Genomic DNA, 17,906 nt, shown 5'->3' on the forward strand with positions numbered 1-17,906 from the left:
CTCCCTCTTTCTCTCTCCCTCTCTCTCTCTCTCTCTCTCTCTCTCCTCCAAAACAGTGCAACAGGAGCAACCAAAACCACATGGCCCCGAGGAGGTGGGCGGAGCCAGCTGTCATGGCAACAAGCAGACTCATTTCGGGGCATTTTTAGGCTTTCCAGTCTGTTGAAGATTTGTCCAGCTGCACAACAGGGCATCGGACGAAAAGAATGTGTGGAATCCTGTGCGAGTCAGACACTCCTACTCATCCTCTCCACTTCAGTCAAATGAAAATAAATGCTGGGTAAGATATAAGCTCTCCTTGGGGGGAGGTGGGCGATAAGACTGGCTTTGCTGTCTGAGAAGGTATGAGACATTGGAAATGCTGCTGAATGGAGGAAAGATTGCAGATTGAATTCAAGTACACCACATAAAAAAAAAATAAAAATAAAACATTACAAGATGTCGGTGTATTCATAGGCAACTTCATGATCATGGAGTTGTATACTGTATACACTTTTATATGATTTGTTGTAGGCCATACATACAACAACTACCCAAAGAAAATGAATCAAAACTGGTTGTTTGGTTGTGTGCAGAAATGAAGTACAAAATTACTAGTTGCCCTTTCACATGGACAAGGGTAGACAGATTGGAGCGAAATGTGTAAAATAGTGAAGCTTTGTGAGGTTTGGAGGGTGAACTTGGGGTTCCCACGCATTGCCTGTCCTCTGTTCCCATTGACTCAGGGAGTGAACTGGTCCCGAGGGTTGAGGTTGGTCTACCAGACAGGCATCATAGCAATCATGCACGGCAGCCCGTCTCTCCGCCACTGTCCACACATTGTCTGCTGGGTCCAGCTCCAGAATTTCCTTTGTGATTATCTCAGTCGTGTTGTCGTGGAAAGGAAGTATTCCATTATTCTGTCGTCTAATTCTAATTTCCCGATACAGAATGATCTGTTTGCTGGCATTCACTGACTCAGGCCACGTCTCAATATAACTGCATTGTGTTTCTGCAACAGGATGCACTTTAGCCAGCATTATTGGGCTTAACTGGAATGCGCTGGCCACTTCATCGGCCGGATTGACTTAGTCGCAGAGTGACACAGTGTCGCAGATCACACAAAATAAACTGCAGACAGCACATTGATAGGGAATGCACTGACCTACCCCTTCATAGTATCCACAGAGGTACAACTTGCCCTCCACCACTCCTACGTCAAAGGAGTTGGTACGGACGGAGAGCAGGGACATGGGCAGGGTGGGTCCTGCCCTCCGGGTGTCTGTCTCTGGGTTGTGGATTTCCACTGAGCTCAGGCAGCAACGGAGCTGACTGTGATCCTCCCCATCTCATCCTATGCCACCTGGAGCACACACACACACACACACACACACACACACACACACACACACACACACGTTTCCTCCAGTTCTATTCCCGTTTATCCAAAATAATGACATAATGAAACCGTCTTCTCTGTCCTAGTGTGTAGATCTCTGTGCCTGTACTTGGGCACGCCAAACCACACACAAAGCAAATGAACGGTGACGTGTGCACAAACACACACAAACCTGTGTGGCTCCCCAGTCTTTCATCGCCAGATTAACTTACCTGAGTTCGTAGCTCTCCTGGCTCCTTCCTAGTCCTTAGATCCTAGTCTGTGTATCCAAGTGTCTACCTGCCTGTCACCTCTCCTCGTTCAAGTCTGTCCATCCTGCTCCATCCAGCCCGGTTCTCTGTCTCTCCGTCTCTCCTGGATCCCTCCTTCACAGTCGTCACCGTTCCTGTCCTATCCTGCTCCACCTGGCCCGGTAGCCCCGCCGTCTCGGCCCCGTCCCATCCCGACCGGACCCCTCCTGTCATCTCCGCTGTGCCTCCAAATAAACCTCCTTTGTTTACCCCGGTCTGCTTACTGTCTCTGTGTCGTGCATTTGGGTCCCTCCTAGCTGTCATCATAGGGAGAAAGGCACTTGTTTTAGAATTAACCAAGATAAAGTTATTTGTGCTAAGTTGCCTTGGGCCCTTCCTGAAAGTCGGTACTTAAAGCCAACTTAATTTATTTACAACAAGTTATTTACAACAGTTACAGTAGGCTCAAGAGTTTTCTCTTTATGGCGGGCCATTAAGAAGACCTCTAGTGTCTCTGACATTGACATGCATGATAATTCATAAAGATCCAACTTGGGCAAAGTTTTGGCAGAGGTATCGGAGGGCACACTGTGCCAGGTTGCTGGCTCCCAGGGCTTTGCCCCAATGGCACAGGCCTACACAGTTAGAAGGGTTGATGCTGGCTTCCACGTGACTTTGACACAATTCCATTTTATGAAAAAAATTGGTGCTTTAATTTTTTATTAAGGATTTACAAAAGGTTTAGCACTTAGGTGACTGAATAGATATAAGAGCTGTACTGTATGTGGGAGGCATAATCATTGTTGGTATGTTGTTGGCATAATGACGACCATGCTGCCTCTCTGGATCTTTGCCCACCTGAAAGCCCTGTCTACGTGGAGCAGAAAGGCTGCGGCAGCCATTGCTTGGATGTTGTCGTTGGAGAGGGGCAGCTCAGCTTGATATATCGAGCTGAGGAGCAGCTCAAAGTTCTGGGCGGACGTGTCTCTGAGAGGTAAGCCTCCTCCCCTGGTCTCTCTCAGACCACATGTAAACATTGCCTGGGGTGGGGGTAATAAAACACCATCTTCCTTGTATCACTTTAGCTTTACAGTAAGGAGCTCGCCACATTTTCCACCACCTTGTATGATGAATATTCTATTGAGAATGAATTCCTCTTTGGGGTGAAGCAAACGGACAGGAAATTGCCGTTGCTTGTAAACGACTGTGGTAAACTGGGATTACTCTACCTGAAAGTAGAGGCTGAATACAGACAGCACCACTCTATGGCAAGGAAAAGGAATTCCTTCTGCCAAAAGTACTACACGAGAAATAAGGACCTAGGGGATATTGTTTGCCGCTTATAAATAAATACAGGGGTATTTTCAATCAATGATTTAGTGTTGCTGTTTATTGCCGTACAGTTTTTGTCAAAGCGTAAACAACAGAAAATCAACTAAATGGAAATTCTATGTGACACACTGGGGCATTCTTAAAACAGAACTTTATTAAGACGACCTTTATAACGCAGATGTTTTGGCACTTTCAGTTGGTATGAACAGGCAGTACGTGACAACCTGACATGAAACAGAGCATGGAAGGCCGAGGTGGCCTAACCATAACCACCATAACTTGGCGTGGTGCACTCCTTCAGGCCACGGGATGCAACTGTTCTGTTTGTTGCTTTTGCAATTCCCACAATAACCACACAACCCAAAAAATCCACCAGCATGCGTCGGTGTCTAACCAGTCCCACCAGTTTGTGCTCCTTATTATCGATCCTTTTGTGTGCGTCCAACAAGGCACACGGACATGCAGCATGAACAGCTCCATACCAACTTCAAAGGACGTCCAAAGTTCTCAGTTTGACCAACGTTGAGGAATCATTAAATTATGTATTTCTGCTTTTCAAACCTCCCTGCAAATAACTCTCCCCCCCCCATGCTCAGCAGACACATGCTCATTGGGTTTTAAATAGCCACTCATTCACACACACACACACACACACACACACACACACACACACACACACACACACACACACACACACACACACACACACACACACACACACACACACACACACACACACACACACACACACACACACAATTAATTACATTTGAATCTTTAATTGAATTTTTATTTCAAATGTTTATTTTTAATTAATTCATTTGTTTATGGCAAGCGTTTTGTATCCTTTTCAATATGAATTTCTAATTAGATAATGTTCTAGGCCTATTTAAAATGAATAAAGTTTCTAATCTACCCTCAAACCCTTTCATCTCGAGAGAAACATTGCATTTCGTCTCTCAGTGGTTCTGCTGCACTGTATTAAAATTAAAGATTTCCCGTAGCCTTTGAACAGGTTGAAATATTACATAATACTGTGAACAGTCACGTGTTGTCCAGAGCCTTGTGGTTTCCTCAGAGCACAAAGGTTTGGTGTTAATCTGTAATATCTGGTTAAGCTTTAAATGAACAAATGTAAAGAAAATGAAGTGCTGATCTCCTCTCCTCTCCTCTAGAAGAAAGAAACAGTCTTTAATTGTCACACGACACTCCACAACACATGCTTGCACACACACACACATGCACATGCTTGATGGTGGCCGGTGAAATGGCTCCTCTGCTTTTGACCCATCCTGGCTTGTCCTTCCTCCGGGGGCACAGCCAGGAGCAGTGGGCGCGCCCGGGGAACTTTAAGAATATAATGTTACTTTTCCGTATTAACCACATAGTAAAATATAGCCCTTAGCTGGTAATCAAACACTCCCCTCTTGAAGTTGATTTATTGTTAACAAAGCCCATATAGCACTTCATCCACCATGGATGAAAACTTTCCATTTCCTCCACTTGAATTATCTTTGTCATTTTGGTGTTTTCTCTATATGTTAACATATAAAATAACCAGACGATAATGATAGAAATTGTAATAATATTACCACTATGGTCAATATAACAAATGAAATAATAATAATAATAATAATAATACATATAAATATATATATATATACTGTATATATATATATATATATAATAATCATAACAACAACAACAACTACAAAAACAATAATAATAATAGCCCTGTGGACTGGACCCCCAAATACAGTTTCAGGCAGCAATGCACAGGGTCCAGTGTTAGTCGTGTTAGTCACAAAAACATTTCTGAGGTCCTGAGAAACTTCCTATTGAGTCAAATAACAAGCCGAGCTGAGTCCTATTGAACACCTCTGTGGCGGACAAAGGGGCGTGGTCAAGCACCAGCTGCGGACAACAAAACGGTTCCCTTTCCCGCGGCCACCAAGCTGCCTCGGATCGAGGCAGGGGGTTTTCTTAATGTTTGTCTGTCTTACAGAGGGGATCGGCGCACAGGCTCGTGAGCAGCCCAGCAGCGGAACGCCACATCATCGTCTGACCAGCGATGGACACTTATCACCAGGTCCCCATGTGCGTCCACGTATGCTGCCCACTGCTCCTGGCTGTGCCCCTAGAGGAAGGACAAGCCAGGATGGGTTAAAGGCAGAGGAACCATTTCACCGGCCACCATTAAAGCATGTGCATGTGTGTGTGTGTGTGTGCAAGCATGTGTTGTAGTGTGGTGTGTTGTGTGAAAAATAAAGAAAGTTTCTGTTTCTGTTTTCTGTTTCATTCCTCCTGTGCCCGAGATGATTATTTTCCACCTCAATATTATAATAATCATTGCTTTGTCATATACACTTGTGGCCAGCGTACCGTATTGTTTAAAAGGACAATAAGAACTCTTGCCATGTTGGCCCACCACGGCCAGAAAGACTCTGTCTCCCTCCCGAAACCCTTACCTGTAGGCAGGAACTCCCACAGCCTCCTATTTGTACTATGCCCAGCACAGTCTCTGCAGTTTGCCAAAAAAGCAGTTCATCACATGTTGGATGTACAGTGCAATATGTATGTGACAAATACATATTTTGAATCTCTTTGAATCATCAGCTCCTACAGTCTGTATTTTACCACTGGCTCGAATGCTGCAAAATAAGGAGGGACACGGCACCGGGTTAGATAAGAACAGAATGTGTTTATTTACAAAAAAATGCAAAAGGGATCAAATATCAAACGAAAAGCTTGTGTCAGGTTGTTTCGACCCAGCGCAGATACTGCCCGAAGCAACCACTCAAGACTGAAGGAGTCCACCCTCGCACCTCGCCCGATGTGAGAGCCCCCACAGAGCCACAATCTGCACATACACAGTATGGGGAATGGGGTGATGATGACCAAAAGCGCCCTGCTCCACAAACTCATCCCGGTCCACCACCCCGCCGGAAGTTGTGGAACGTTGGCGTATCGGTGATGCGCAAACTTTATGCAACTTCCGGTAAAATTTAATTGGCTTTCAACTAATTCTTGCTCCGAATGTAGATCAATATGGATCAAACTTGAACCAGGAGATGTGTGTGATGTCCCGGTTGTAACAAGACCTCAACCGTGTCTGTGGGTCCAGCGGTTGTTGTGTTACAGACACTTTTAGCCTAAAAATGCCAAGGAGAATAAAAAAAATAATAATAGTAATAATAATAATAATAATAATAATAATAATAATAATAATAATAAAAAATATAGCTGCAGGCAGCAATACACGGGGTCTAGCTTATTCATTTTAGGTACGTATCACAGATTTTTGTTTTATGTGAAATGCATCACAATTTACTAAACGTACAAACATCAAACATCCTAGAGTTACGTCCATTGAAACTTTTTTTTTAATATTGTGGCTGACCTTCAGACTGACCTGGACATATAAACATAACGTAGTTACATCCATGTAATTTCTTGAATCCAACTTGTCCAGCAAAATGTTATCAAAGTGCTGATGTAATACTTCCTATTCATTAACAACTGGTTCTAAACCTGTCCATAAACATTCCATGTTGTTGTTTCAGTTAATGTTTCATTAATATTTTCATCTTCTGAACTTTAATCTGCATTTTCAATATTACCAATGCACATTGATTCATTGTTGTTGTTTGTGGTCCAGTTTTGAAAATACACTTGTCAATGCAAATTTTTGTGCATTTGTGTAAATATGTTTCTCTTAAACAATTAATTGCGATTGAAACAATTTTCTTTCCTTTTTTAAGATATTCTTCTTCTGTACATTATATGACTTGATGTTCTAAATGTAGTCAGTGGCAGACTGCACATACATATTCTGGACTCTGGAGTCCTGGAGTCTTTTGTTAATTAATAGTATAAATATTTTTCCTCTTTTTTTCATACATGTACAGTATGGTTCATGATATACATTTTTGTCCTTTTTTTTGTACTTTTGTTCATCATTACAGTTCACAACAGCTATACATCTTTTATGAGATTTAACCTTTTTATTTATTGTAGTATTTATAGTATTTATTAGTATTTACTTTTTATTTTTTGTGTGTGTTTTTTTTTAATTCATTTGATTTGAATTGTATTTGGCATTTTGGTAAATTATATAATTTTCTCAGTATTTTTCCTTTTTTGTACGTTTTGATGTGTGACGTTTTAAAATTGTTTAAATTTTCTCCACATATGCCACAATCTTCTGTAACAGGAAATTTAACACATGTAATGACTTCATATTTACATTCATTGATACTTTTGAAGTAAATAGACTTCTTGCCAATATTGTAATGCAGGCACCATTTATGTAACTTCCAGTTCTGGTCCAGTTTCGTCACATTAGGTACGTATTAGAGGTTCCTGGGTTCCGAGGTTCTAGAATCTGTGCTCTGTGATTATATGAGGGGACGGTTGGATTGGACCAAAGGACCCTCTCCTTCCGCAGATTCTTTCTATAATAGCTCTCCTCTTGCGGGGGGCCGCCCCCGGCTCGGGTTGGGAGGAGTTTGAGTTTGAGTTCAAATTGGCGTTTGAGGAAGACCCGCCATGTCAGCTCCGGGGGGCCTCATCCCTGCTGCGTGCTGCCCGGCCAGAGAGCGCAGCGGCCGGTGAGAGAGCGGAGGATGCACCCGCGCTCCTGCTGCTCGATTGGCTGTTTGTGTCACATGGTTGTTTCTCTGATCTGTACGAATGGCTGTTCTTGTCACGTGTTTGAAGTGACGTATTTACGGAGGTTTACAAAACTAATTGAACTCACGTAATTTTAGTGGCTTTCCTTTATTACATTTCCGATGTGTTACCTTTCCATGAGATACGAAAAACGTTGGCGTATTTCTGTGACTAATTACAATTTCACGGGAGCTATTTTTCCGAAGCGTTCCAACAGATTAAACACTGCACGTCCCTCAGAGACATTTCATCAACTTTTGAAACTTTTGGGACTAAAATAAGAGAAACATGATTCGGACCCGACACAAACACGGAATATGTTTTGGACTCCTACAGTTTGTGTGTTACTACTGGCTCGGAAGTTATAAAAGAAGGAGGGACACGGCAGCGGGTTATATGCAAACAGAATGAGTTTATATTTACAAAAAGGGCAAAATAGATAAAATATCGAATGAAACGTCGACATCAAGCAGGTAAGGTGATAGACACACACGCTCACACACACACACAAGCGCAGTCTGCAATCTCTACAGAGCGATGGAGTCTACACTATGTAGCTCGCAGTAATGTGCGTTCATAGCCACAACTTGCACATATATAGCAAATTGGATGATGATGTCACAAAGTGTCTTACTCCACAAACTCACCTCGCTCCACCACGATGCTGTCATGATCCTCCCCTGTCTCTGGCTCCCTCTGTCCCTCTCTGGCTCCCTCTGAATGCTCTGGGTCTATCTGTCTCTGTCTCCCTCTAGCCCTCTTTAGCTCCCTCTGTCTGCCTCCCGGTCCCTCTGTTCCTCTCTGGCTCCACCTGTCTGTGTCTGGTGTCACGTCACATCCCTGCTACTGCACACCTGTCCCCAGTCACTAATCCCACCAACTGTCTCCACCTTCCTCGTCACTCCTTCGGTATTGAACCGGGTCCCATTCACTCTGTCGGGGTCGGATTGTTACATGTGTCCTAGCATGTCTTCGACGTCAATGTTCCTGCCTGTTTCCCTGGGTATGTGCCCCGAACTCCCGATTCCTGATGCTCCACCTGCTCCTGGATCCTGGTTCCTGATTCTCTGCCTGGTTGTGAGTCCCTGCCTTCCCCATCACGAGTCCTTGCCTGTCCTGTCCCTCTTCTGTTGCCTGTTCCTGATTCCCTGCCTGTCTACCCATTAAACCCCTGTAATAACTCCTAAAACCGTGTGTCCTGCGTTTGGTTTCATCTTGACATCCTCCCTAACAGTAAGATCCTACCAAACATGAACACAGCGGACCCGGTTTTTAAGTCGTTCATGTCGTTTCTCATCTGGGGCCAGCTAGCTGTAGGCCTGCTGGTTGCCAGCATGCATTCTGGCCTGCACGTCCCCTCCAGGCACCTAGCCCCAAGGGCCGAGCTGGCGAGGCCGGTACTCGCCTGCCCCGTTCCTGCCCCTGAGGATCCGAGCAGTCCCCCTTCTGGGGCCACTCCTTGCGTTTTTTCTCGGGACCCCCCAGAAATCCCCCAAGAAAGGGTACGGTCAAAAGGGTGCCCAAGGCCGCCCACGTTCTCCACCGCCCGGTGCTCCCCTGTCTCCACGGCCCCCCTTGCCTTTCACCTGCCAGGACTTTGGAGTGTCGAAGGAGGTGTTGGGAGGGGAGGAGCCTGCTTTCCTCCGGATACTCACGGTCTCCTGGGAAGAGGATCCTGACTTCTGCCAGATGCTAGCCTTCAACCGATGGAAATTAATCCCCCCCCCACCCCCGTCTCTGCCTCCCCTGACTCCGGAGTCTACCGTTCTAGTCCCTGAGTCGCCGGCTGCCTCTCCCGAGGTCCAGCTGGTTCCAGTCGCCGGCCGCCTCCTACCTGCCCTGTTGGCCTGAGCAGGGTTCCAGCTCCCCGGCCGTCCGCCTGAGGGGCGCTTACTCCTTTTTACCCACCTCTGGGGGGTGGGGGGGCCTCCACCCACCTTGCCCAGGCCACTCCCCCTGTACTGTCATGATCCTCCCCTGCCTTGATTTCCTGTGTCCATCTCTGGCTCCCTCTGTTTGCTCTGGGTTTATCTGTCTCCCTCTAGCGCCCTCTGTCTGTGTCTGGTGTCACGTCACATCCCTGCCAATGCACACCTGTCCCCAGCTGGTAATCCCACCACCTGTCTCGACCTTCCATTCACTCTGTCGGGGGTCGGATTGTTGCATGTCTTCTCGCATGTGTTTGACGTCAATGGTCCTGCCTGTTTCCCCAGCTGTGTGCCCCGAACTCCCGATTCCTGATTCTCCACCGGCTCCTCTGTTCCTGGTTCCTGATTCCCTGCCTTCCCCATCAGAGTCCCTGCCCGTTCTGATCCCCCTTCTGTTGCCTCGTTCATCTTGACTATCATCCCTCACAGATTTACGGACAAATTTAATCGGTCTTCAAATAATGTGGATCGGTATGGATGACATTTTAACCACGAGATCTCAGTTATGTCTGTAGCCCCAGCGGTTGTCGTTTTCCAGACACTTTTAGCCCGAAAAATGAACAATAATAAAAAAAATGCTTCGCTACAGTGTCAAATGCTACTCAAATCAATAATAAAATAGTTAATGGAATTTATTTTAGTGTTGAGAAATATTTTAAGATTTGTATTTGATTCAATTGGTTATTTTAGTTGTGTGACTTCTTGTAAACTTTGAAATCCAAGATATATTTAATCAAACATGGTCTGAAGAAATTCTGAATTTTTTTAAACCTCTGAATGATTAAATTTTTTTTTACTTCACCTTTACAAGTGTGTCAGAGGCAGGTTAATATGTGACACTAGAAAGACACATGGCATTTCCTGTTATGTCCAATGGTGAGCCATTACAGTTATTCATTTTAGCCAAAGAAACAACCTGTTTCGGGGGCATGGCAGCTGTTCCTTTTCAATGCCCCAGCACATTGTTAGCCAATGTCCAGCTCATAGGCAATATGAGTGTTTGTATAATGTAAAATAAAAATGGCCATTAATATTTCATTATTCAAAAAAGATAAATGCACGAGTTATGCCAAACATCTTAATTTTAGGTATAATTATTTTTGATATAGGCACACTATAGGCTATTTGTTCATCCTCAGGCAGAAAAACAATAGCACCTGGTCCTGCAGTTCTTTTTTTTTAATTTTTTTATCCTAGCTTAATGAAAGTTATTAATATTGAAGGTTTTATTTCAGTCATAGCCACTCCTGAATTTCCCCCCAGGGATAAATCAATTCTTATCTTATCTCCTTCCCTTTCCTTGTCAATTTCCAAAGAGTATTCTGCTATTAATCTACTTGAAATTCCACAAAGAAAGTGAATGTGATGCAGGGCAAAATCATTTATTTTATTGTAGTCTTTTCAGCGCTGTGTGGCATGAGCCAAATAACTCAAGGAATCACTTCAACCATTAATCAACATAATTATGACAAAGAACCCACTGAAGAGTAACCAACCCCAATGCAAAGTGCAAATAGCCTATTTGAGTAGTACTTGTGAGGAATGTTATATATGTGTGTGTTTGATAACACAGCCCAACGGGTCATTTGGTTTAAAGATAAGTGTCGGAGAGTAAACTATGCAAAGGCTTTGAAACCCTGGAAATAGAATGGTGCCCGGCAAGTTATCGATGGGGTTAGGTTTAGGCTATACAACACATATGTATATAAGAGGCAACTTTAAAATTTCCATTTTTTATCACTTTCCATTTCTGCATATATAAAAGGTCCTTCAAATCAAATGCATTTTAGACATCATTTTACCATTACAACAATGAAGCTGAAATTGAAGTGTTGCCTAAATGCAGAAAAATACTTATAAAGAGGTAACAGTGGCACTCAAAAATACAACACATGGTAAACTTTTAAGAGCTGAGACCGTAAAAGCAATGCAGATGAAGTAACATATTTAACGTAGTAAGTGAGAGAGAGAGATGTACGACTCACACGAATAAAAATGTCACAGACGATGACAACGTGCAAATCACTCCTTAAGGTACAAATCTGAACATCAATGAACATTAGAAGTTACTCCAGGTGACGTAGTAGACGAGCTGTATCACTCTCAATTTGAACGACGTTCCATAATGTCAGTGGCCAAGATATCAGTATAATAAGAAGTGCTGCCGATTTTTGCCCATGACGTCGAAAGCAGGAAAGCTGGAGAGATTAGACCTCACGGACCCAGCCTCCGACTTCCAACACTGTAAAGGTGGACTGAAACACGGCCGCGATTCTGCATCCCAGGCCTTTCTGGAGGGATTTTTGCCACATGTTTAACAGAGTGTGTGCGTTCCCCGGCAAGGATGGCTCCGGACGTGGCTGCACGCATCTGTAGTTTTTCCTAAAGTTAATCATCGTTAGACTGGTTACGTCCTGAGGGGACAAAAGAAAACAAAAACCTGTGCAAGGTGTAAATGAAGCAGTGATAAGGTAGGGTGGTGCTGGTGGGTGTGTTTTGCTTATAAGGACAGGAGTGGGATTGTCACTCCCACAGTTCAGAAAGGCTTGAATGAGAATGGGAACATAGGGAAGGTGTGAAGTTTTTACAGATTATGAGACAAGCACAAAATACACTGAAAAGAAAAAAAATAGTGACCACCTTTGTTGGGGAGTAAATCAGTCACTATGGACGTGCGGGACCAGTCGCTGGGGGAATTTTTAATTCGGCGAAAAGTTCTGGATGAGGTTTGCCTGGATGAGCTGGGACGGAGGAGGACACACTCCACTAAGACACCACTGGGCAAGCGAGTGAAGGATTCTCTCAGGTACGAAAGGAAGGGATCAGGATTCAAAAGGTCAAGGACACAAGATAACTCTTCTCTCTCTTTAGCACCTTGTGTCGATTACACACATTTTGGTATGTTTTAGTATTTTTAGAGCTTATAGAGCTTATTGTGCGTAATCACCAGGTGTCATGACATTTCACTGCATATATGTATGACCGTATGTATATGTATGTGACAAATAATCTCTTGAACTTGAACTTGAACATATATATGTATAATTTTAAATATATATTTAAATATGTATGCATATATTTTAATTATGTTATATATTACATTTGTTAGAAATATTATTTTTATACATACTTTTTTATATACATAAATGAAAATGTATTATATATTATATTTTATTTGTATATCATATACATATATTACATTATAATATACACTCACCGGCCACTTTATTTGGTACACCTGTTCAATTGCTTGTTAACACAAATAGCTAATCAGCACATGGCAGCAACTCATTGAATTTAGGCATGTAGACATGGTGAGGAGGACTTGCTGAAGTTCAAACCGAGCATCAGAATGGGGATGAAAGGGGATTTAAGTGACTTTGAATGTGGCATGGTTGTTGGTGCCAGACGGGCTGGTCTGAGTATTTCAGAAACTGCTGACCTACTGGGATTTTCACACACAACCATCTCTAGGCTTTACAGAGAGTGGTCGGAAAAAGAGAAATATCCAGTGAGCGGCAGTTGTGTGGACGAAAATGCCTTTTGATGTCAGAGGTCAGAGGAGAATGGGCAGACTGGTTCGAGACGATAGAAAGGCAACAGTAACTCAAATAACCACTCGTTACAACCAAGGTATGCAGAATACCATCTCTGAATGCACAACATGTTGAACCTTGAAGCAGATGGGCTACAGCAGCAGAAGACCACAGCGGGTGCCACTCCTGTCAGCTAAGAACAGGAAACTGAGGCTACAATTCACACAGGCTCAACAAAAATGGACAATAGAAGATTGGAAAAATGTTGCCTGGACTGACGAGTCTTGATTTTAGCTGCGACATCAAGATGGTAGGGTCAGAATTTGGCGTGAACAGCATTAAAAGCATAGATCCATCCTGCCTTGTATCGAGGGTTCAGGCTGGTGGTGATGGTGTAATGGTGCGGGGGATATTTTCTTGGCACACATTGTGCCCCTTAGTACCAATTGAGCATCGTTTAAACGCCACAGCATACCTGAGTATTGTTGCTGACCATGTCCATCCCCTTATGAGCACAGTGTACCCATCTTCTGATGGCTACTTCCAGCAGGATAATGCACCATGTCACAAAGCTCAAATTATCTCAAACTGGTTTCTTGAACATGACAATGGGGTCACTGTACTCCAATGGCCTCCACAGTCACCAGATCTCAATCCAATAGAGCACCTTTGGATTGAGATCTGCAGCAACTGCGTGATGCTATCATGTCAATATGGACCAAAATCTTTGAGAAATGTTTCCAACACCTTGTTGAATCAATGTCACGAAAAATTAAGGCAGTTCTGAAGGCAAAAGGGGGTCTAACCCAGTACTAGCAAGGTGTACCCAATAAAGTGGACGGTGAGTGTATGTTATAATCATATACAGTATGTTCTGTCTCTCCTAAATTAAAGGCCCCATATTATACTCCTTTTCAACAATTTATAGGTCTCTGAGGTCCCCAAAACATGATTTTGAAGTTTTCTGCTGGAAATACCACTCAGATTATGCATTCTTGCCATTCAAATACCTCTTTAAGAAGTACCGTAACCACCATCATTCTGACAAGTGCAATTATACGTAGCTCTACTGTGCCAAGTGCAATATTCAGGCCAGTGCAGTGGATATAGGGGCAGTGACCTCACTCTTCTTGTTGTAGTGATGTTTGGTGTTGATGTTTTACTTTAGATGAGATTGTGTAATAGATTAGATACTTTATTCATCACCGAAGGGAAATTGCGGCGTCACAGCATCACGTATCAAAACAAATAGACAATTACAGTCACAAAATCAATCACAAATCTTTTTAATATACAATATATTGGCATTATAAAATAAATAATTAACCTAAAACTAAACAATTAGGCATTCTTGCCATTCAAATACCTCTTTTCCACGGCACAAAAAAACTGCTTATATCTGGCTTTTGCCATGAGCGGGAAAGGTTACACTTGGCATTCATTCCCGGTACAAATGACAAATAACTGTAGTCAGAGGTTTTTATCAGCTCCCGCTCCGATTGGCACTAATAGAAACATGACACCCACATAGAAATTTTTGGCTCTATTTCTTTTTTCCTCAATAGACAGGAATATCCGTGTATCATTAGATCAATTCATATCCAAAATAAAAATGAGAAGTTATTGAGTGTTTTTCCCCGCATGCCGGACTATGAAATGAGTGTGAGGATCGCTCCGTTGGGAACCTGAGAACTCCCACGCTCCCCATCAGGCTCTGAGCCACTCCAGCACTGCCCAAGCCAGCCTCAGAACCGGAGGAGGGTCTCACCACCGCGAACCTGGTGCTGCCGGTGCGGGCATGGATACTCCTTGCTGTTTTCTACTGTTTTATTTCCCCCCTATCACACTGGAAACGTGACACAGCCCTTTTCCGGCGTGTTTGTGATGTTGAACGTGACATACCAGAAGAAAAAAGAAAGGCCTGCTTGTTCACTGGCAATGGGAAAGGAGTTCAATCGTCTACGCTAATTTTGGTATAAAAAGAGTATAACATGCCGCCATGCCGCTTCATGTTCTGCTGCTCTGTTTCAGTGTGTCTGGTGACACTTTAAATGCAAATGAGCTGCTGCACTCCAGATTTCGGGCCTTACAAAGAATAGAGTTTGGTGCGGCCCACCGGCCGTTTATATGCATTGACTGTACTTAAGTTCTGTCCCTCCCAATCTGCATTTTCACATCACAGAACTGTGACAATCCAATTGTCTTTGTGGTGTTGTAGCGCTGTGACATCCCAAATCAGAGTGTTGGGCTAACACTATTTTGGGGAAAGCAGCATTATGGCATCTCCTTCCATCCGCCTCGTTATTGCCCTCGAGGAAGCAGAATCTGAAAGTTTATTTCTGTATGCACACAGTGTAAGAGTTATGTCAACTTATTAACAAGTTATTTTCATTTGCATAGATATTGATCGTTAATCTTCATGCTTTTGTGCTGTTCCACAGTTTCACACCACTACCATTAAAATCACCTAAAGTCATTTGTCATACTTTTTGGGAGAGTGTTTAGCTCACTTTATCGCTATGTACGCCTATGTGTGGTGAGAGTAGAAGAGTGAAAAAGTTAACTTCACTGCAAGACCATCATGTGGCCTGGAAATCCTGAATCACTGCTGAGAGCAAGGGTGTTTGGCAGCCCAAGCCCCAGCGAGTAACTCGACTTGGGAGCAGGACGGGTTCACCCAGGCCCCAGTGAGCGGTGCGACCTGGAGGAAGCACTAGAACGCAGTATCTGCATCATGGCGAGTGGCCAGCGAGTCCATCAAGTCGTCCAACAGGTCCATCAGGTCCAATGAGGCCATCAATGATGCACCCTATGCCCAACAGCTCGACTTGGGATGGGTTATTGTGGGAGAGTCTGTCTCAGGGGAGCTCACAAACCTACTGTGTACACATGCAAGACCACCATCCTAGAAAGGGCGGCCCAGGTTCCTCCGACCGTATGGAAGTAGCATCTATGTGAAAGAGAAGTAACAACACCGTTTGGGAATGCAGGGAAACTCATCTTCAACCTTTGAAAACCTTCCTCAACAACATGAACGAAGAGTTCTTCAAGGACGACCCTAACAGTTGGGTTGCCCCTCCTCCCATTGGCCTAGACAGCGTCTACCCAACAATCAGTACCAAGCCCTCAACCGTCTTATGTCGCTCCATAAAACTCTGATAGAGAAGCCAGAAATGAAGGACCACTTAATGGACTTCATGAGAAGATCCTTTTTGGTACGGCACTTCTACATGGATGACAGGTTGGAATCATTCGCCAATGCAACAGAGGCCGTCGCCGTGCTAAAAATAACTCAAGACATGTTGGCCCAGTCCAACCTCAGACCTCACAAAATAGCATCCAACAACCACGATGTCATGAGAGCTTTCCCAGGAGAAGTCCTCGCTAAAGGCCTTCAAGTCCTCGACTTCAGTCAAGATCCCCCCACAATGAAACACAGTCTGGGGCTTGGATAGGACCCGTCCACAGACGCCTTCACCTTTCATGTAGCAGTCAATGAAAGGCCCTTCACACGACATGGTGTGCTGTCAACCATCAACAGTTTATCCGACCATTCACGGCAGCACTATTCTGAGAGAACTTCCACGGCTGGTGATGAATTGGACACTGAGTGGCTAAGGTGGAGGAACTCACTGCAAGATCTTCGGGGTTTGGAGATTCCCAGGCTATACACATCACCGCCAACCTCTGGAGCTCAGAGAAAAATAAATGTGTATCCTCTGCAGCGTGTCCACTAAGGCAATTGGTGCGGTTGCACACCTCAAGGTGACAAATGCAGAAGGACAGAGCGTGTATTTCTCCGATAGCAAAGTGGTGTTAGGCTTCATGTTGAATAAGTCAAGACGATTCTATGTTTACGTCTGTAGTTTCTTGATGGGTGTGATGTTTTGAAGAATGAAGGAGTGACCGCTGACGCTGACTTGATTAAAATAATAGTTTTATTACACAAATCAGCATCATACCAGACTTGCCTAGGACGGCCTGGGAGAGAACAGGAGCCGGATATATTCTCTGCCAAGTGACGCTCTGCACTCGCTTTTAGAGCTGTACAGAGCTAACATACCACATCTGGTTCCAACCCATAGGTGCCCGCTCAGCCTCTGTCTTGTCATAAATCTAAACACTTCCTCCTCTGGTCAAGCTGGAAGAATCAACACAATTCCCTTTCCCAGAGGGCCTCTGAATAGACCCTTGTTGTTTTCGTTCTCCGTATGAAATAGAGGCAATAAATCTACAGTAACATACGTTACTATTATTCCCGCACTATATCTCAGCTTTGGGAGCTCAGTGACCTATTCGCCTCAAACCTTCCAGACACCTCACGTCCACAACTGAGTCCAGCGCATATGACGGTCCACATAAGCAAGCCAATAGTCACACGGATCTGCTACAAGAGCTGTCAGTTAGCTCTCTCCTCTCGGCTAAACTTTCTTCCTCACCGAGACACAAGAGAGTCAACCACCCAACGAAGGCTACGACCTAATTAATCCTGGAGCCGAGGTGGAGTTGCGTCCTGAGGTTACTGTCTGTGTCGGGCGTCTTCCAGTCAGGCTTGGCAGCGTGCGTTTTGAGCGCGTCTCTGGTTGGAGACCTCTCTCAAGAGCCGTGACCCGGCTCTCACACATCGCTCACTCCCTCACCCAGGCATCTAAAAACAGCCCTTGCCACGGCCGGCGCGCCTGCAGCAAGCTTCTTTCCAAAAAGAAGTTTGACCAGACAGATCAAGACCATCGTTCTCAGTGTTCAAAGTCTACATCACAAAAACTCTGACGACCCAATCGGCTTTGTGGCAAATCAGAGCATCGGACTAACACCACGTTGGGGAAAGGCA

General features: G+C 44.2%; 1 pseudogene across 1 annotated transcript; it reads right to left on the reverse strand.

Annotated features, from left to right (window-relative positions):
- Positions 1-721: 721 nt before the first annotated feature.
- On the reverse strand, positions 722-3,872 carry LOC307241273 (kelch repeat and BTB domain-containing protein 12-like; annotated as a pseudogene). Its single transcript has 7 exons — positions 3,857-3,872; positions 2,838-2,908; positions 2,467-2,648; positions 2,161-2,281; positions 1,591-1,618; positions 1,141-1,342; positions 722-867 (listed from the first exon to the last, which is right to left on the reverse strand). The product of its transcript is annotated as a kelch repeat and BTB domain-containing protein 12-like (transcript).
- Between the last annotated feature and the right edge of the window lie 14,034 nt (positions 3,873-17,906).

Source organism: Zeus faber (assembly GCF_960531495.2).
Source record: "Zeus faber genome assembly, chromosome: 15".
Taxonomy (NCBI): domain Eukaryota; kingdom Metazoa; phylum Chordata; class Actinopteri; order Zeiformes; family Zeidae; genus Zeus; species Zeus faber.